The 18,844-nt window shown below is 39.7% G+C and overlaps 1 non-coding gene across 1 annotated transcript; it reads left to right on the top strand.

The window, feature by feature from the left end:
- Positions 1-16,369: 16,369 nt before the first annotated feature.
- LOC122100117 lies at positions 16,370-16,480 on the top strand. Its single transcript, XR_006146100.1, has one exon. It is a non-coding gene; the product is annotated as a U6 spliceosomal RNA (small nuclear RNA).
- The last annotated feature ends 2,364 nt before the right edge of the window (positions 16,481-18,844 follow it).

Here is an 18,844-nt window from a genome sequence, read left to right as displayed (position 1 = left end):
ATGAGATGGTTATGAAGATAAGAAGTACAATGTGATTGCAATAAGTACTGAGTAAATGGAAGCTATGACTGTTACAGTTTCCAGTACCAAGTAAGGGCCATGGTTAGGGAGTTGACAGCCCCTGCTATAGAGTTTATGATCCTTTCACAACATCAATGGGACGAGTCGTGTAAGCTGAGAGTTAAAATACTGAGTAGACAGTAGACCTGAAGAAACCAGCTTCACTTAAAGTGGCCCATTATCGACTACTTTACAAAGTACTAAAGAGCTAGTCAATTCTTTTCCAGACAAATAGCCTTTCTTCATCTTAAAAACACAAAGAATGATTTTTCTCCACCAAAGCCCATCTGGGTTTAAAACCCAAGTGATTCTTATTTGTACATAAATTAATAATTCAAAACAGACTTTCTAAATAACAAACTTCCATTTCGCTAAAAACAAGAGCTCACTAATGGATGTCTCTAAACTTAGCAAGCACTCCGATGTATTATTGGTGGGTTTTTGTTGTCTCTAATAATGCATGCTGATGGCCCCACATCAACGGCGGTAGATGGGGTGGGATGCAACCAGGCAACAGATCAGGACCAATTTCTTCCTGGGCCATAGGTTCTAACACTGTTATAGTGGCCTTTGAATCCATTAATTCTCAATAATAAAAGTAAGAGCGATATATTGTGACATCAATGGTTTCAAACAGCCTAATGAGACATACTAGGCTGCCTTCCAGAATTAATGAGCTCAGCCACAGTTACATGGGAGTAACTGAAGAAAATGTTCAGCACAGCTGAGATAACCCAATCATCCTTTCCTGGGCTACTCATGAATCCCCAAACTGGAGTTCATTTGGAGTTTATTTTACTTATTTTAATTTGTAATGAAAAAAAAATGCTTCTGCCTTTCTTAAAGTCAAAAGACAAACAAACGCCTCCACACAGCCTTAGCCAAAACTGCATCAGGTTTTGTTCTGGCTTAGCCACTGAAGTGTATTTTTTGTTTGATTATTAGAGGAATTGCTAGGTGTACATTTCAATAGTTGAATGACCCAAGTGTGTTACCATCTATACCCACCAAATGCTTTTCCAAACATGGCTATATGGGAGTTTCATGAACATTTCTGTCCTGTGGGCTCCTATTTGTAGTGTAAAGCCAGTTGAAACCAGATTGTCTTGCCTGGACCTGGATGTTAGCAATTAAAATTGTCCAGGGATGACAATAGTAGTTATAGCATTTTAAAAAGTATCTTCTTTTTAAAGTATCATTCAAATTATCTAAAAGACCCTAGTACTTAAGGTGGGAGCGAGAGATGAAATTTAAAGTCTTGTCATAGCTCTACTTTCTTTATCCTTGTCTTCTTTTGAGTTTCTCTTGATCCAGTGTTCTTTGTCCCATGTTACAGAGGTCCTGAACTATGAAAAGGAATAGATCTTTATCCATCTCTCCCTCTGACTGCCCAACCAACAATACATCTGTCCAAGCAAGCATGCATCCATCTGTTCAGCTGTCTGTTCATCCATTTGTCCATCTGACTCATGAATATTTATTGAATATCCATGCACTAATGGATTTTGCCAAATAAATAAATAAATATCAATCTTAAAAAGTGATAAAGAGCTGGTAGCTCATGCCTATAATACTACTGAGGAGGCTGAGATCTGAGGATCATGGTTCAATGACAGCTTGGGCAGAAAAATCCATAAGACTATCTCCAATTAACCATTAAAAAGCCAAAATGGAGCTGTGGCTCAAATGGTGGAGTGCTAGCTTTAAGTAGAAGTGCTCAGGGACAGCACCCAAGCCCTGAGTTTAAGCCACAGGACTGGCCCAAAAAAGCGATAAAGATATAATGTGGAAATATAGACAAAAATAAATAAGGTGAGGGCAAGAGAGCATACAGGGGGATGTGATCCATTTTAAATTGGAGAGCAGGAAAGGATTCAATAAGTAGGTTATTTGAGCAATGACAGGAAGGAGTTAGTTTCACATGTATTTGAAGGAAGAATCTCAGATAAACAGCACCTGCACAAGCTGGAAGTGTGCTTTGTGAGTTGGAGGAACAGCAAGAAAGCCTATGATAGCAATTCCCCTGGCCTGCCTAGGCGACTAGAAATCCACAAGGGTTTCCACGTGGTTCTTCTAGCTGCCTTGGGAAACAGAATCCAAGACTAGCCTTAAATGCTAAAGCTTTCGTGGAAAATATGGTCCCTGACAGCTATAGTGAGGCTAGAAAAGAAGAAGATTCAAGAGAGGAATGGTGGCAGCAGACAGTCATAATATTCACTGTAAGCACGTGAAAACAGAATGAAGTAAGTGAAGGGATAGGTGGGGTTGTGATGGATGGAGGAGAGCAAAGGACAGACGGGGAGACACTGATGAGGCTGCATTATAGTCCTGCACTGATGTGTTGAAGTGGAACCCTTCCTACAACTGCTTAAAGATAATTGGTTTTCTTAAAAAAGAATGAGGTTCAGACACAAAATGATGCCTTATAACACTGGCCATTGCTTTCCATCTATCTATGAGAGCTATAGTAGCTAATGGGCTCAGGAATCCAGGTTATTTGTGTCTAATGATGGTTATGTGGGATAATGTAGGTGTAAAACATCAGCCAGTATAAAGCCTGACATAAGCCGAGGTTGTCTCTCTTGCTTGCTCCTTTCTAGGTTTAGAAACCATTCCAGGTTTCTAAATGTCCAGGCAAGAAGTAAAGATGCTGACAGGGGCAGCTGATATTCTAAAGACATGGCCCCTACATTCTAGAAAGAAGGAGGCACAACTGGTATTAACCTTGCTCTACCCTAAGAAGGGGACTGGTCCTGGAACTGGGGTTTCTTTTCCCAAACAACCTGCTACTTTCAGGGAAATACTCTTTGATCAGCTGCCCTGCTCAGCACTTTCTGGGCATGACTTTCTGTATCAAGTTCTTCAGAACATTGTGCTCCTCTGAATTGAATCACTGGTTCACAAAAGAGGTTTTATGGTTGGTCAGGTTGAGCACATGCATCTAAAATCTTCTTGCTTTGGAGGCAAGACCTCCAAAGAATGACCTCTGTGGAAAAGGTCAGATCCTTTAGTTACCCGATTTAACCCAGGGCACGCATGACTAGGACAAAGAGTCTTATTACCAAAGTTTTAGACTAGTAAACTTAAAAAAATTCATTTTCTTTGGAAATGCTTTTAGAGTTACAGAGAAGTTGCAAAAATACGAATACCCATAGAGCTTCTATGCAGACTTATTTACTGTTGAGTGAATTTAGTGAACTTCATTCTTTCTAGTATCTACTCTGTATCTCTAGGTAATTTTTTGCAGCTTCTGAACAGTAATTTACATATATATTCATCATGGCCCTTGGCCTATAGAGGAGATAATTCTCTTATGAAACCATTCCCGAGAGCCAATTGTAGTGGCACACAACTGTGATGCAGCTCTTGGGAGGCAGAGGCAGGAAGACTGACCGTTTGAGGTCAGCCTGGCCTATCCAGTGAGACTCTGCCTCACCCAAAATAGCACTTTCCATGGTAATGTATTGTGGTCTGAGAGCTAAAGTCCCTCTCAGAAATAGGCTAACAGAGCATTGTGGATGCGATTGTACCTTTGCGGTATGTCAAAGCTGCCTTGCCCCTTGGTTCCCCAGGCACAAACTAATGAGAATGCTTAGAGGAGACAACTGCTCTCCATTTCCATTGAATTCTTTTGGGCAAGGCTGCCCCGCTTCATTCAGACTGTCATGCCCAGTTGCCTTACACTGTAGACCTCAATTTCCTCATTCTCAAAGATTCCTACAAAAGAAAGTCACCTCCTGCTTCGGTTTCCTCTCCACAGGCCCACAAGTGGGTGTGCCAGAAGAGACAAAGCACTTTTCTCTGATGTCTCCTACCAAGTGCATATTTCATCCAACTGGTATTAGTCACACCCGCCTCTGGGTGCCAAGAGTGCAGGTGGGCACAAGCACACTGAGCTGTCCCATCCATCTGACCAAGGCCATTGCTTTCTCTTGCTGTTACTAACTGAACCAGCTTGGCGGTGAAGATAGGAAGTGGGTAAGCAGGGAAAACACTAAAGATATTGGAGACACTTTGCTTTGTGCTTGAGCTCAAAGCTTTGTGCTCTGGCTCAGCTTTTTCATTCACGGCTGGCACTCTACCACTTGAAGTGTACCTCTAGTCCAGTGTTTTGCTAGAGTCTCTTGGACTTTTCTACCTGGGCTGGCTTTGAACAGAGTTCCTTAAATCTCAGATTCCTGAGTAGCTAGGATTACAGGCATGTACCACTCCTGCCTACGTATTAGACACTTTGATTGACTGCAATCAAATGAATTAACGTAAGTAATAAGATCTTACACCTTAAGTAATATTGATCACAGATGGTAGTACTCTTTCAAACTTTTCTTTTTCTTTCCTTTTCTTACTCTTGTGTTCAGTGCTGGGGATAGTGCTAGGCAAACATCCTACTACGGCACTACATTTCCAGCCTCTTTCAGGCTCTTTATTGATATCCAGTATACATTCCAAAAAGTAAAAGGAACCCAGCTCAAAACCTGAACATGCACTTGGGACCAATGCCTGGATGAAGAAATAGGTCTTTTAACAGAATGCCTATCACTCAGAATCTTGTCCTTGACAAAAGCCAATCACTCAATGCTAATAGCAGATACTGTTCTTTGTATTTTGTGATAGCATAAACAGAATCTTACAGCAGTGTTTTCCTGGCCTCTTGCAGTCAGCATTACATTGGTGAGATTTATCATTTTTGCTCTATGCAATTGTAGATGTTTGTTCTCATTGGTGCATGGTAGTATCAATAGATCAGAATTTATGTGTTCATTTTTCCTGTTAATGAACATTTGGATAAGTTCCACTTTGGTATTACAGTTGTGCTACTATGACCATTAAAGTTTACATGTTATCATCAACATATGTTTTGGATGGATTATACCAAGCACTAACTAGATCATCCTGTAGGCATGTTTAGTTTTAGCAGATATTGCCAATTTGCTTGCGGATGTGTCAATTTATACTTCACCAATGTGGTGATAAGAGTTCTAGTTGATCATCTTTTCCTAACACGCTCCTAAACAAAGAGCCCATTGGAGATACTTTTAGCCGTAATAGTATGCCTCAGGGAGGGTGTGGTATATTGTAATGGCTAATGGTACAGATGATTTTTCATTTCCAAATAGAATAATAGTCATCTTCCCACAAGGATCAGGATTAACTTCATTAATGCTTATAGATCACTAACAATGGCTCCTGGCATGTAGAAAGTACTCCATGTATATCAGACACTATTTTTATTCAGTGTATTAAAAGTAATTGCCACCAGTGCAATAAATTAACTAGGAGTTGAGTAGCTTATCATAAGTGAATTGGAAAGTTTCCCACATAGCTTGAGGAGGCGATCAGATAAGTGCCACAAGACATCTCTATATGCCAGGAGTAAGTCAGAATATTTGATCGTTGGGCCAGACACTCTGGTATGAGCCTGTAATCCCAGCTACGCTGTAAGATGGCTGTTTCTGACCATGCTATGGAAAAATGTGAGACCCTATATGAACAATAACTAAAACAATGTGAAAGGGCTGGGGCATGGCTTATGTGGTAGAATAAACTGCCTTGTAAGCACAAGACCCTGAATTCAAAACCCAGTACCACACACACACAGACACACAGACACACAGACACACACACACAGACACACACACACACACACACACACACACACACACACACAATCAAGAACAAAAACCAGACATATGTCAGTGCTCCAAAACAGTTATATGGATGCAAGAACTATGTATAGAAACACCAGCCTTGGATGTTAATTTTTAAAGTTTTTTTTTTTGTTTGTGAGATCCCTCCTATGAAGTTAGTATATTATAGAAACTCAATTTTAGTGAAGTCCTTACAAGCCATGTGCACTTTCAAAGCCGAGCCCTTGGCAAACTCTGGTTTAGAAATTGACATCGGTATGGAATGCAGTAAGTAAGTATGGTCTCAGTAAAAAGCTGATGGAAGAAAAGCAAGTCATTGAGGGGAAGAATGATAGAGTCACTGGATACACAAAGCTGAACTGCATCCCACTAAGGGGTATGGGTTATTGTGTGGAAGTGGGTTTCAGTGGTGAATCAAAGCAAATACATTGCCTGTGTTTCATCTACTACTGCCTTCTTCTACTTCCTTCCTAGAAGGAAGGGGTGATGAAAGAGAAATATAGAGGTGGTGAATTTGATGGAAGTGCCACTCACACATGACTGCATATTAGAATCACTTGGGCTGCTTTCAAACTTGTACATCCCCAACCTCCATAGTCTCAATCTGTTTGGTAGCAGGGCCAAGATGTGTTTTTTACTTTAACTTCCCAAGTGATTGTAGTGCACAGCCAGAGTTGTAAAGAAGCACTGTCCTTTCTGAGAGTGAATGGTGCCAACAGGGGTAATGCCTTCTCTGTGGGAGGAAGAGTAAGGACCCGAGTAGTTTCTATGATCTGTCCATACAACACTGCTCTGACTGGTTTTTCGCTTTCATACCTATAACCTCATGATATTCTACTCTATTTTTTTATTGTGAAAATACTGTACAGAGGGGTTACAATGACATGGGCAAGGTAATGAGTACATTTCTTATCAAGCATTGTTGCCTCCTCCTTTGTTTCCCCTTCCTATCCCTTCCCATCCTCCCCCCTCCTACTTAACCCCCTGCCCCACTCCGGGCCAAAGTTGTAAAGTTCATTTTTGTCATAACATCTTGTACATCTCATTTCTGCAATGGGTCCACCTGTATACCAACATCAGATACAGTGAAAACAGGGGTTATACCGTGGGGGAGTATTCCAGTCTATTTTAAGTCTTTCTGTGTTTGCTAAAGCATAGCCCTTTCCAAGTGAGGACTTAGCATTTCAAATCTCATGGTCTATGATTCAGTCTAGAGCAGGGATAAACAGAAATAAGTGGCCCACTTAAGTAATTGGACTTTTTTTAATTGATGAAAGCAAGTACATGACAGTGCATTGAACTTTAAAGCCCTTCAGAAGAGTGAGTGCATTAAAAATCATGGCATATTACTATTATTTCTAAGTTGTAGTTTCTGCATGAGTAAAAATATGCAATATTTGTCTTTCTAAGCTTGAGTTGCTTACAATGATGATCATCAGGCCATCAATTTTCCAGCAGACAACATAATTTTTCTTCTTTATAGCTGAATAATACTTCATTGTGTATCTGAGCCATATTTTCTTTATCTAATCATTGGTTGTTGGGCACACAGGTTCCATACTATTGTCTATTGTGAATAGTGCTTCTAAAAACATGGGTTGGGAAGGTGGCTCAGTGATAAAGTGCTTGCCTTGTATGCATGAAGCCATGGATTCAATTCCCCAACACCACATAAGCAGAAAAGCCAGAAGTGGCACTGTAGCTCAAGTGGTAGAGCACTAGCCTTGAGCTGAAGAGTTCAGAGTTCAGGCATGATGATGGACACAAAAATAAATAAATAAATAAAATAAAAAATAAAAAATAAGCTGGGCAACGGTGGCTCACACCTGTAATCCTAGCTACTCAGGAAGCTGAGATCTGAGGATCACAGTTCAAAGCCAGCCAGGGCAGGAAAGTCTGTAAAACTCTTACCTTCAATAAACAAGCAGAAAACCGGAAGTGGCGCTGTATCTCAAGTGGTAGAGTGCTCTACTTGAGCTGAAGAGCTGCAGGACAGCACTCAGACCCAGAGTTCAAGCCCCACGACCGACAAAATAAAAATGAAAAAGTAAATAAAAAATAAAAACATGGTAGGCACGAAGTAGGGATAGGGAGCCAGAGTGGAAAGGTGATATAGACACTGATAAGGTTGACTATTGTAGAAATTAATTTTATATGTACATATGCAAATACACAATGAAATCCACTGAAACTCTTTTAAAAGTATAGAGAAGGAAAGGTTTAAAAAAGAGGAATATAGAGGCAATGAATCTGGTTAAGGTACATTATATGTTTGTGTGTAAATATCACAAGGAAACTCCTTTATACAATTAATTTATGCTAATGAAAGAGTAAAATTGGTCTTTTGGTGATTGCTATTGCTATCGCTTGTGGTATCAACTGCAGGAAGTGAAAGAAAAGCCATGGAAAAATCACCATTTTGGACATGAGTGAATGCAAATTTGAATTTCTGGCCCAGCCATTTAATAGGTCTTTGCCTTCTTGGAGCTGCTATTTTATGAAAGAAAGATAGGAGCATTAGTAGCCTTTAGAAGGAAATTTTGTAGATTAATGGATAAGGTGCTTGGTAAAGAATGATCTCTGAGTAAATGGCAGTTACACTTGTATAATACTCAGCTAATGTTGTGATGCTTCTGTGTAACAAACAACTCCCCTCCACAAATCTTAATGGCTTCCCAAAACATGAACTTTTCTCACTCATGTATTAATAGGTTGGCTGTAACAGATGGGGTTAAGGCTACATTCAAGTGAAATTGAAGCCCATTCCACAGCCAGAAGCCAGAAGTGACTTGGTCTATGCTGTTATCACAGTAGACAACAGGAATTTAAGAAGAGTCTGGCAGAAATTTCCAGTGTAACATTTTAGCTCAGACTTTCTGCATTAGTTCTTTCACTAACTTTCAGAGACAGTCATATGACCGACTTCACAGTCAGTAGGAGATGCATAATTTATCCGTGAAATTTTGGCACAATGAAAGGAACACCAGGAAGAATTATGAACATATAATCTATTGTGTCTCCCCTTTTTCCTGTAGGGGAAGAGGGATCAGGAAGGAGGAAGAAAATAGATGCTATAGGAACTCTGATTTGAACCTCCTTTGTAGAGGAGAATAAAAGCCCTTCAGCCTCCTCTCCTCTTCCTACCTCCAGGTGTTTGTGATGAGGCACAAACTGCTCTGAAGCATTTTTGTGTGCCAGTCCTGGGGCTTGAACTCAGGGCCTGGATACTGTCACTGAGGTTTAATGCTCAAGGTTAGTGCTCTACCATATGAGCCACAGCTCCACTTCCAGCCTTTTTGTGGTTAATTGGAGATAAGAGTCTCATGAACTTTCCCACCTGGGCTATCCTCGTATCTCAGCCTCCTGAATAGCTAAGATTACAGGCGTGAGCCACCAGTGCCCAGCTGCTCAGAGGCAATTTAGCAAATACCAGAACCCTCAAATCAGCTAAGCTGATTTAGGAAGATAAACAGAAGTAGAAAGTAGTATCCTGCAAAACAGATTATGCTGTTCACTGAATGTCAAAATAATGGTGTGTTATTTTTAACCCCTGCCCTTTGCCCATTCAGTGTCTCTTTATTGTATAGACACTGTCTATGAATATTTACTTTAAATGATGTAGTCACTGCCCCAATATGTAATGGTGATAGACTAAGAACTCTCTTCTGAATCCAAGATTTCATTTGGATTTCAAAACTGAGAGTACTGTAGAGTACTGCAGAAGCCAGAGCACAATGTTAAATATTTCCTGTCAAGGTACAGAACCACTTTTCTGAGCATGGGCTCTGGACCGCCAAACTTCAGAAAGATCTAGAGCTGTTTGCTAAAATGCAAATTCCCAAACTTCAGATTTATTAAAATTTGAATATGTGACCTGCCTATATCCAAGTTACACACACACACACACACACACACACACACACACACACACACACACACACACACACACACACACACACACACCCCAAAGCTCATCTTTGATGTTAAGTATTGGTTTTGGAAAATGGGAAGTTTTTATAATGCCAGATCAACCACTCTCTCTGATAAATCAAATAGCGAAAAGCATTCCCTCCCGTTATTAGTATTAACAAACTCTGTAAAACAGAAAAACCCCAAGTATAATCAAACAAACAAAAACTCAAAAACCAGATTTATAAAAACTTTCAACCAGGTTACTATAGTAACAAGATTCTTGGTTAAATTTACTGATTTTTCCCCGATGGAGAGAAAAAATGGCCTTTTGAGGTACATAAACTGTCTACAATGAATGTAGCTTAACCATCTCTGTTACAATTATCTTTCCATTTAGAATTCGTAAGTGCACCTTAATGTTTTCATGTGAATGGGATAATAAAAGGCACTGATGCATTCAAAAAAAGAAGTAAGTAAAATAATGGTTTTGAAAGCTGAAATATGGAAAACAACAACTAAGAATAAGTCCATAAACTGTCCACTCCTTCGTCTACTTTCTTTCACCTTCTGTTTATTACATTTAAAGTTCAAGACTTCCTGCTTTCAAATATGTGGAAAGTGAATTTGAAGCATCTGGAAGACTCTGAAACCTTTTGACTTGAATCAATGACACAAAGATGTACAAAGGTGTGGGAATATCTGTTTTTCAGATTAGGAATGTTACCAAGATAGTGAAAAAAATTATCACCATTATTGAGCCTTTAAGCCAATATGCATGCACAATTCACTCAAAGCTCTAGACATATGCCTGACACTGGTGGCTCACACCTGTAATCCTAGCTTCTCAGGAGGCTGAGATCTGAGAATCATGGTTCCAAGGCAGCCTAGGGAAGGAAAGTCCATGAGACTGTCATCTCCAATAAACTACTCAGAAAAAGCTGGAAGTGGCACTATGGCTCAAGTGGCAGAGTACTATCTTTTAACAAAAGAAGCTAACAGAGCCCAGGCCCCGAGTTCAAGCCCCAGCACTGGGAAAAACAAAAATAACAAAACTCTAGCAATTTGCCAGCCATTGATGACTCATGCCTATAATCCTAGCTACTCAAGAGACTGAGATCTGATGATCATGGTATCAAGCCAGCCCAGGGAATGAAAGACTACGAGACTCTTATCTCTAATTAACTACTAAAAAGGCCAGAAGTGAAACTGTGGCTCAAATGGTAGAGTGTTAGGCTTGAGTGAAAAAGTTCAAGCACAGCACCCAGGCCCTGAGTTCAAGCCCCAGCACACAAAACAAAAGCAAAACAAAAAACAGAACTCTAGAAACCACTGCTCAGTAAAGAAAAATTATCTACAAGAGAAATGCAAAAGGGCCATGTTTAACATCATGAAATGTAAGGGCTGGTAGAATTACAGCGGGAAAAGTTAATGCTAAGTCAAATTCATTTAAGACTTTCATGTAGTTGGGCTCAGAATTTTTTCACTGTTTTATGACAAGTAAGACATTTTCTTCAGTGGCAAGGAAAAATAATGTTATCTTCAAAGTAATTTCAAGGGGAAAAAAGGCTTTCCTGTAAAAATAGCAAGATCTTCCATAATAGGACTGAAATGTCAACAGTTCTGATATGCCCGTCAAGCATTTATTTCCATATTGAACTTTTCTAGACTGTTTGCCTTAACATATCCTCCAGCATTTTTCAGAGTTTGGAGGAAAGCCCTGGGGTTTAAGCCAACACTTCTTGGTTCACAAACAAACTAATGGTTGAGTGTGTGATAACTGAATAGAAAATGGCTCCATCTGTTCATTTCAGTTGGTAGTTATTTTCACCAGCAACTTGGGCCATTGTTACTGTGTTCCTAATGTCAAGATCTACTTGTATCTTGATTATATTTTCTGCTAGTTGCTCTTAACACTGTAATGTTAAAGTGATTATTGGTGGAATAACGTTGTGATGTTCAAACAGGTGGCGATATTTCCTTCTACGGTGAAAGGTATTGAAAACTATTTCTGGTTTGGATAGGCATCTGTGCATAATTAAACTCTAGATCTCTCTTCCAGTGCTTTGATGACTTGGTAAAATGAATTTTGCACCTTCAAATTAGCCTACATGGATACTTTTTGCCTAATTGAGGAAAGATTTTTATACCAGTATATCTATTTTCATAAAGGCCCAAGAACTCCAGGTTTGTGTGCCTAGGATAAATAGAGAACTATTAGGTCTGCTCCGAGAACAGCCCCTCTCCCCTTCCTCTTCATCTGCCTGCAACCAGTAATCATCTGACTTGTCAATCACTTGACTGTGAGTTGGCAAAGGACCTGAGGTCCCTTCCACATCTGCTGTCTGGTTACTAGAAGAGGGAAATTTCCTCTCATTGGGCTAGTTCTCTGACAGCTGATGCTTCCCTTGCAATCTGTCTTCTTGAGCTGGAAGGAACATCCTTGAGGTGTGCAGCACCTCCATCTTACTTCTTTTAATGATTGGTATTTGTCCGTGAGTTGTAGGAGCTTTTGGGAGCTCTGCAGGACAGGGGGCCGGCCCATTGGAAGACATTCAGAGACTGAGGAAAGGGTGATGAAATGACATTGAAAGTCCTTGAAGAATGCACTGGGATTAAAAAGGCTTTGAAAAGCCAATCACTAATTCAATCTGATTAATTGTCTTAAAGTAGCTTGTAGAGTGTTTTCTGAGCAACAGTGAAGGTCACTCGGAATGAAGTAAACAAACCACAGCTAATGTGCTGACATTTTAAAGAGAAAAGACAGTTGCTAAAAATGCCTACCCTATTTCCACTACTTACTACAAGTCATTAGAAGCATGGAATGTGTTCATCGATCTAAAGCGGCTCAGACACTGTTTTCTTTATTCTAGTTAGATAGAGAATTGAGACCTTGCCATAAAAAAACCTTAAGGTAGGAAGCAATTGTTTCTCGACTCTACAACTGCTTACCCAAAAGGAATAACTAAGTTTCTCTAACCATAAGTCATCTGAATGAGTTCTAGGATCTTGCAACACAAAGAGCATAATCTGGAAAGTCATTAAAAATGGAGAATTTGAGTTGGGTGTGGGGCCTCAGGCCTATAATCCCAGCATTCTGAGTCTGAGACAGAAGGATCTGGAGTTTCTGGTCAGACTAAGACACAGAGCAAGTCCCTGTCTCAATACCCCCCGTTAAAAAAAAAAAAAAACAGAACGTGCATTTAATAGAATATTCTAGGGATGCCTACACACATGTGTTTTTAGAAGCATTAATCTGGGCTAATGTGAACTGTAATTTAAACACTCAACAGAAAAGGGAGCCAGTTAAGAAAAGGAGAAAATGTTGCCTGAGAAAAGAATCTTATTGCTGTGCATAAACTCACTTCTATCCCCTAATCTAGCCTCAAAGTAAAAAAAAAAAAAGGTCCTCCTAGCTGTGTGGCCCAACGTTTGAGGATAAAAGCACATCTGAGTTTAAGTAATATCCAAAAGGTCAATAAGAGGCAGACTTCAAAGGACACCATTAATCAAATTATTACACAAAAATGCTTTTAAAGTATTTTTATGGCTAAGGTTACCAGCCACACACACATCTTGCCACAGTGGTTAAAATGCTAATAACTAAGATGCATTTGGTCTCGTAGGTACGTAGTTTGGGGGAAAAAAAATCAGCTAGAGCAAAGACAGAACTTCAGCCAGCCAAGGCGGAGATGCCATCAGGGAAGACTGATGCAAAACATCTGGGCCAGGTTTGGCAGCCACTGCAAAAACTGGGGAGGAAGGAAGGCTATGTAAAAATGTCCGCACACACAACATAATCTCAGGAAGTTTCCTATGTGTTGTCTTTGTAATTGATCCTAAATGCACACCTATTATATCTCTCTGGGGATAGTTTGATTTTAAATATTCAGTAAAAGGAAAAGTTGCTTTCTCCATTTTTCCTTCTGCATTCTCTAATTGCTTATCCTGAGGCTTTTAATCTGGAATTTGTAGAAGAGAATCATATCACAGAATGAAGTTGTACAGGCACTGGCTGAAGCTGCAGAAATAAAGGACTAAAAATAGACACATATCTCTAACTCATCAAATGACCATATCAGTTTACTAGCTAAAAAATACCGACAGCAGAACAGTGTTAGCTCTACAAACTCAGGCTAAATCGTGATTTCATAAATTCATTAGCAAGCAAAGCATATGCCTTTCTTCTGTAACATGAAAGAAAAAAATACATGTGTATTTTAAAACAAGAAAGCTGTCTTTATATATTTTTCTCCCTTCCAGAAAACAAAAATCCTGGAAAACTCTGATCCTTTTTCTTGACTTACCACTAATCATCTTGGAACACAATTGGAGAGAAACTTCTCTGAAGAGGAAATAAGAATGGCCAATAGACATATGAAGAAATGCTCAACCTTTCTAGCCATAAAAGAAATGCAAATCAAAACAACATTGAGATTCCACCTCACCCCAGTTAGAATGGCTATTATAGTCAAGAACTCTAATAACAACAGACGCTGGTAGGGATGTGGACAGAAGGGAACCCTACTGCATTTTTGGTGGGAGTGTAAACTTGTTCAACTACTTTGAAAAGCAGTATGGAGGTTCCTCAAAGACTAAACATAGAGCTCCCCTATGACCCAGCAATCCCACTTTTGGGCATTTACCCAAATGATCACAAACAAGACCACACTAAAGCTACCAGCACAACTATGTTTATTGCCGCATTATTCACCATAGCTAAGATATGGAACCAACCCAGATGCCCCTCAGTAGATGAATGGATCAAGAAAATGTATATATGCCTCCAACAGAAAGAATGACATCGCCCCATTTGTTGGGAAATGGAAAGACTTGGAAAAAATTATACTAAGTGAAGTAAGCCAGGCCCAAAGAAACATAGGTCCTATAGTTTCCCTTATTTGCAATAACTAGTATATGTCTGGGACAAGCAGAAAAGGTCAAAAGCTATGTACATATGACCTGATAAGATGATGTTAAGTGAAATGAACCCCAAGATAGGGACACAAATGGTTTTTTTTCTTGCTTGCTATTGTTCCTAACGTATTTATAATGTACCATGTGATTTTTTTGTTTCTTTGTATGTTCCTCCCCCATGGTATAACCCCTGTTTTCACTGTATTTGATGTCTGTGCCCTGCATCTTGTATATATACTTCTCTAGCTTGGGGATGGGAAGGGAAAAACAAAATGTTTAAATAGGGATACAGGTTGACCCATTGTAACAATGAGATGTACAAGACACTATGTTAAAAAATGAACTTTACAATTTCGGGAGGGGTGGGGGGAAAGGGGAGGGGAGAGTGTAGTTATAGAGATGGGAGGGAAGGGAAGGTAGGGGAAAAACAAAGGAGGAGGCAGCAATGCTTGATAGGAAATGTACTCATTACCTTGCTCATGTAACTGAAACCCCTCTGTACAGTATGTTTACAATAAAAAATGTATTTTTTTTTAAAAAAAGACTGCAAATAAAGTGGACCAGCAGAGTCCATTGCTTCTTTATCTCCTCAGGTTCCACCTGGTGTCTTATTTTGCTGGGTTGGTGAAAATGGAGTTGAGAAAAACAAACCAGATTTCATTCTAGTCAAAGGATAATCGTGTGCTTCAAAACATATAAAGAGTGCTATAGGACAATCTGTCTGAATCTAACTGTTCTCTGAGATGCTAAGGTGGTTGTTATTGGTGTCTATTTATGCTCAGCAGTGCCTTTTGCATTTAGCCAACAGGGGATAGTGTTATTACGTGTGAAAAACTATGAGAGAAGGGTCAATCAATCATTTATGAGCACGTTCACAGCACAGAGCACATTTACCTGAATATTTTCAGGCTGCTATTTGCAGTCACTTAAATCACAAGATGAAGCAGGTAGCTCCCATCATGGCCCCTGATAGTCCCTTCCTCCTAATATTGGATTGGGTAATACTTTCCTCTGGAGACATGGCTGGATTTAGGAGTAACTTGCTGCTAATGTATAGAATAAGGCACAAACGATAGTTTGTGTCTTGAAACTTCATCATAAAAGGTTGTGTGGAACCTTTGTCTGTCTGGCTCTCACACACATCATCACCATCACCATCGTTGTCAGCAGCAGCAGCAGCAGCATCTACTCTTGGTCCAGCCATCTCCATTTATGAGCAGCCCTAGAGAGATGCTTCATGACAAATAACTGACGCCTCCAAACAACATTTGAGTGGGCTTGGGAGGGGATGGTATAGGCTCATCAAGTCCCAGAGAGCTGTAGTCCCAGCTGATAGCTTGACTACAGTCTTGGAAGATGCTCTGAGGTAGAACCATCCAGCCAAGCTGTTCTCGAATTCTCTTTCTTTCTTTTCTTTTTCCTTTTTCCCTTTCTTTCTTTTCTCTTTCTTTCTTTCTTTCTTTCTTTCTTTCTTTCTTTCTTTCTTTCTTTCTTTCTTTCTTTCTTTCTTTCTTTCTTTCTTTCTTTCTTTCTTTCTTTCTTCCTTTCCCTCCCTCCCTCCCTCCCTTCCTCCATCCCTCCCTTCCTTCCTTCCTTCCTTTTCTTTCTTTTTTTGTCAGTTGTGGGGCCTGAACTCTGGGCCTGGGCACTGTCCCTCAGCTCTTCAGCTCAAGGTTAGCCACTTAAGCCACAGCACCACTTCCAGCTTTTTCTGCTTATGTGGTGCTGAGGAATCGAACCCAGGGCCTCATGCATGCGAGGCAGGCACTCTACTGAGCCACCTTCCCAGCCCCCTGTTCTTGAATTTTCTACACAGAAACTGTGAGATGTCTGTTGTATTCATTTCAGCAGCACATATACTCAAACAATATAGAACAATGTAGAGATGATTTGCATGGCTCCTGCATAAGTATGACATGCAAATTTGTGTATTTTTATATCAACATGAGAAAAATGTCCATTGCTTGGGGATGCTAAATTTGGGGGTTAATTTGGTGCATGAGAATGGATAACTAAACACACAGGGGTATATACCTCTTTCAGATTTATTCCCTCATTTATTCAGCAGTTATTTATTGAGAAACTACCATATGCCAAGCACTGCCAAAGCAGAGGTTAATCATCTACTGGACATAAAAAGATATCAAGGTACTCTTGGTTTCTAGGCCCCAAATACACAGCACAGAGAGAAGGATTTTTATACTTGGAGATTTGTGTTTATTGTAGTCATCTTTGGAAACACAATCAACCACTTATAGTTAGTATTATAAAATTTTTGTTTATATGTTAGTGGCTTAATAAATATCTGTAGACAATATTTCCCTAAAACATGTGCCCAGTTATATACTTTGAAAATGTAGATGGTCCCCTATAAGCCTCTCTCCTCTACTCTGTATTGCCATTTAGTCACTAGATTTTTTTTCCCATTTCTTTCCTCCTTCTAGTATCTCCTTTCTAGTATTTTAGTGCAGACGATTTCATTATATGTGTTTGTCATTTTCTTCCCTTGTTCTTTTTCTTTTTGGTCAGTTGTGGGGCTTGAACTCTGGGCCTGGGCACTGTCCTTCAGCTCTTCAGTTCAAGGCAAGTGCTCTACAACTTGAGCCACAGTGCCACTTTTGGTTTTCTGGTGGTTAATAGGAGATGAGTCTCATGAACTTTCCTACCCGGGCTGGCTTTGAACTGCAATCCTCAGATCTCAGCCTCCTGAGTAGCTAGGATTATAGGCGTGAGCCATTGGTGCCTGGCATTTTCTTCTTTTCTTGAAACTCCTGCCTCTAGTCTCATTGCCTTCCCTCTCCCAGCCTCCCTCTACACTATCAACAAAGTGAGATTTTAAGTATGCAAACTCCATCCTGTTTCCATGTTTACTCATGGGTTCTTAAAGAATTTGTATAAATCTGTGATGGATCCCTGCCTAAATATCTGCCTTCATTCCCACCTCCATTTTCTTTGGTGCCTTTCATACTCTAGGAATATCCAATGATGTATAATTTCCAGCTTATAACTCATCAAGCTTCTGTTGTTTAATATATGCTGTTCCTATTGCCTGGTAGATCGGTTTGTCCACTGTTTGTGAGGAACTCTTTTTATTTTATTTTATTTTATTGTGAGAATACCATACAGAAGGGTTACAATTACATGGGTAAGATAATGAGTACATTTCTTATCAAGCATTGTAGCCTCCTCTTTGTTTCCCCTTCCCATCCCTTCCCATACTACCCCCACCTCCCCCCACCCGATCCTCCCCCCCACCACCAAAGTTGTAAAGTTCATTTTTCGACATAATGACTTGTATATCTCATTGTTGCAATGGGTCCATCTGTATCCCTAGTTAAACGAAGGAACTCTTATAGCCTACTACTGATTTTCCTTTCCATGTGAAGGGACATGTATCAGTGTAGCACTCTTACCCTCTCTACTCCTGTGGTCAAAGAAGAATAACTTCTTTGATTGATGAGTTTCTGACCCAAGTCAATGTGGCCATCCTCAGTGATCAAACAATTTTAGTTCATTTTAGTAAGCTTTAGCAAGGAAAACTTGGGCAAAGTATACATCACCATACCAAAACTTAGCTACAAAGTGGTCTGGTATAATAAAAGTCAGTCTTAGATCACATCATACCAAATATGTGTGTGTGTATGTGTGTGTATGTGCGTGTGCATGTGTATGTGCATGAGCGAGTAGGATTAAACACAGCTATGCAATATGTTATTGTAAACTTGTGGGAGTTCCATTCTCTGTCCTAGTACATTTCAATAAGCTCTTTGCAAGAAAAGTTTACTCCAGCATTGATGCACTAAAACTAACAGGACCAGTCAATTCTACTCTACAGTCAAATCATTGAAAGAGTCTTCTATGACATGATCAAAAAGAACTTAGATCGAGGGCATTACTCCAAAGATATTAGACTGCTCGGCTTGCCAGATCCTTGTATTTCATTTTTTGCAGAGGTGATTGGGTCAGTAAAGTCTTTCTAATCTGCATACTTAGACCTCTAAATTATAGATTTGGCCAATTTTAGATTTAATAACTTTGTACTGTACTGACCTTTTCCATTGCCATCATTATCATAGAATATAATATTTATTTCTGCATCACTTACATTATATAGATATTATAACTAATATGATATAAAGGTAGATGCATGTGAGGATATACCTATGTTCTATGCAAACACTAACATTTTACCTAAGGCATTGAATATATACAGATTTTGGTATCTGTGGAAGGTCTGGGAACCAATCTGCAGATCTCTCTGTCTGTCTCCCTCCCTCTTTCCCCCTCTCTCTAACACTAGTCATTTTTCC

The sequence above is a fragment of the Dipodomys spectabilis genome, unplaced genomic scaffold (assembly GCF_019054845.1).
Source record: "Dipodomys spectabilis isolate Male_0828 unplaced genomic scaffold, ASM1905484v1 ptg000564l, whole genome shotgun sequence".
Lineage (NCBI taxonomy): Eukaryota > Metazoa > Chordata > Mammalia > Rodentia > Heteromyidae > Dipodomys > Dipodomys spectabilis.
Note: the sequence above shows the minus strand (reverse complement) of the source record. Positions and strands in the feature narration are given on the sequence as shown.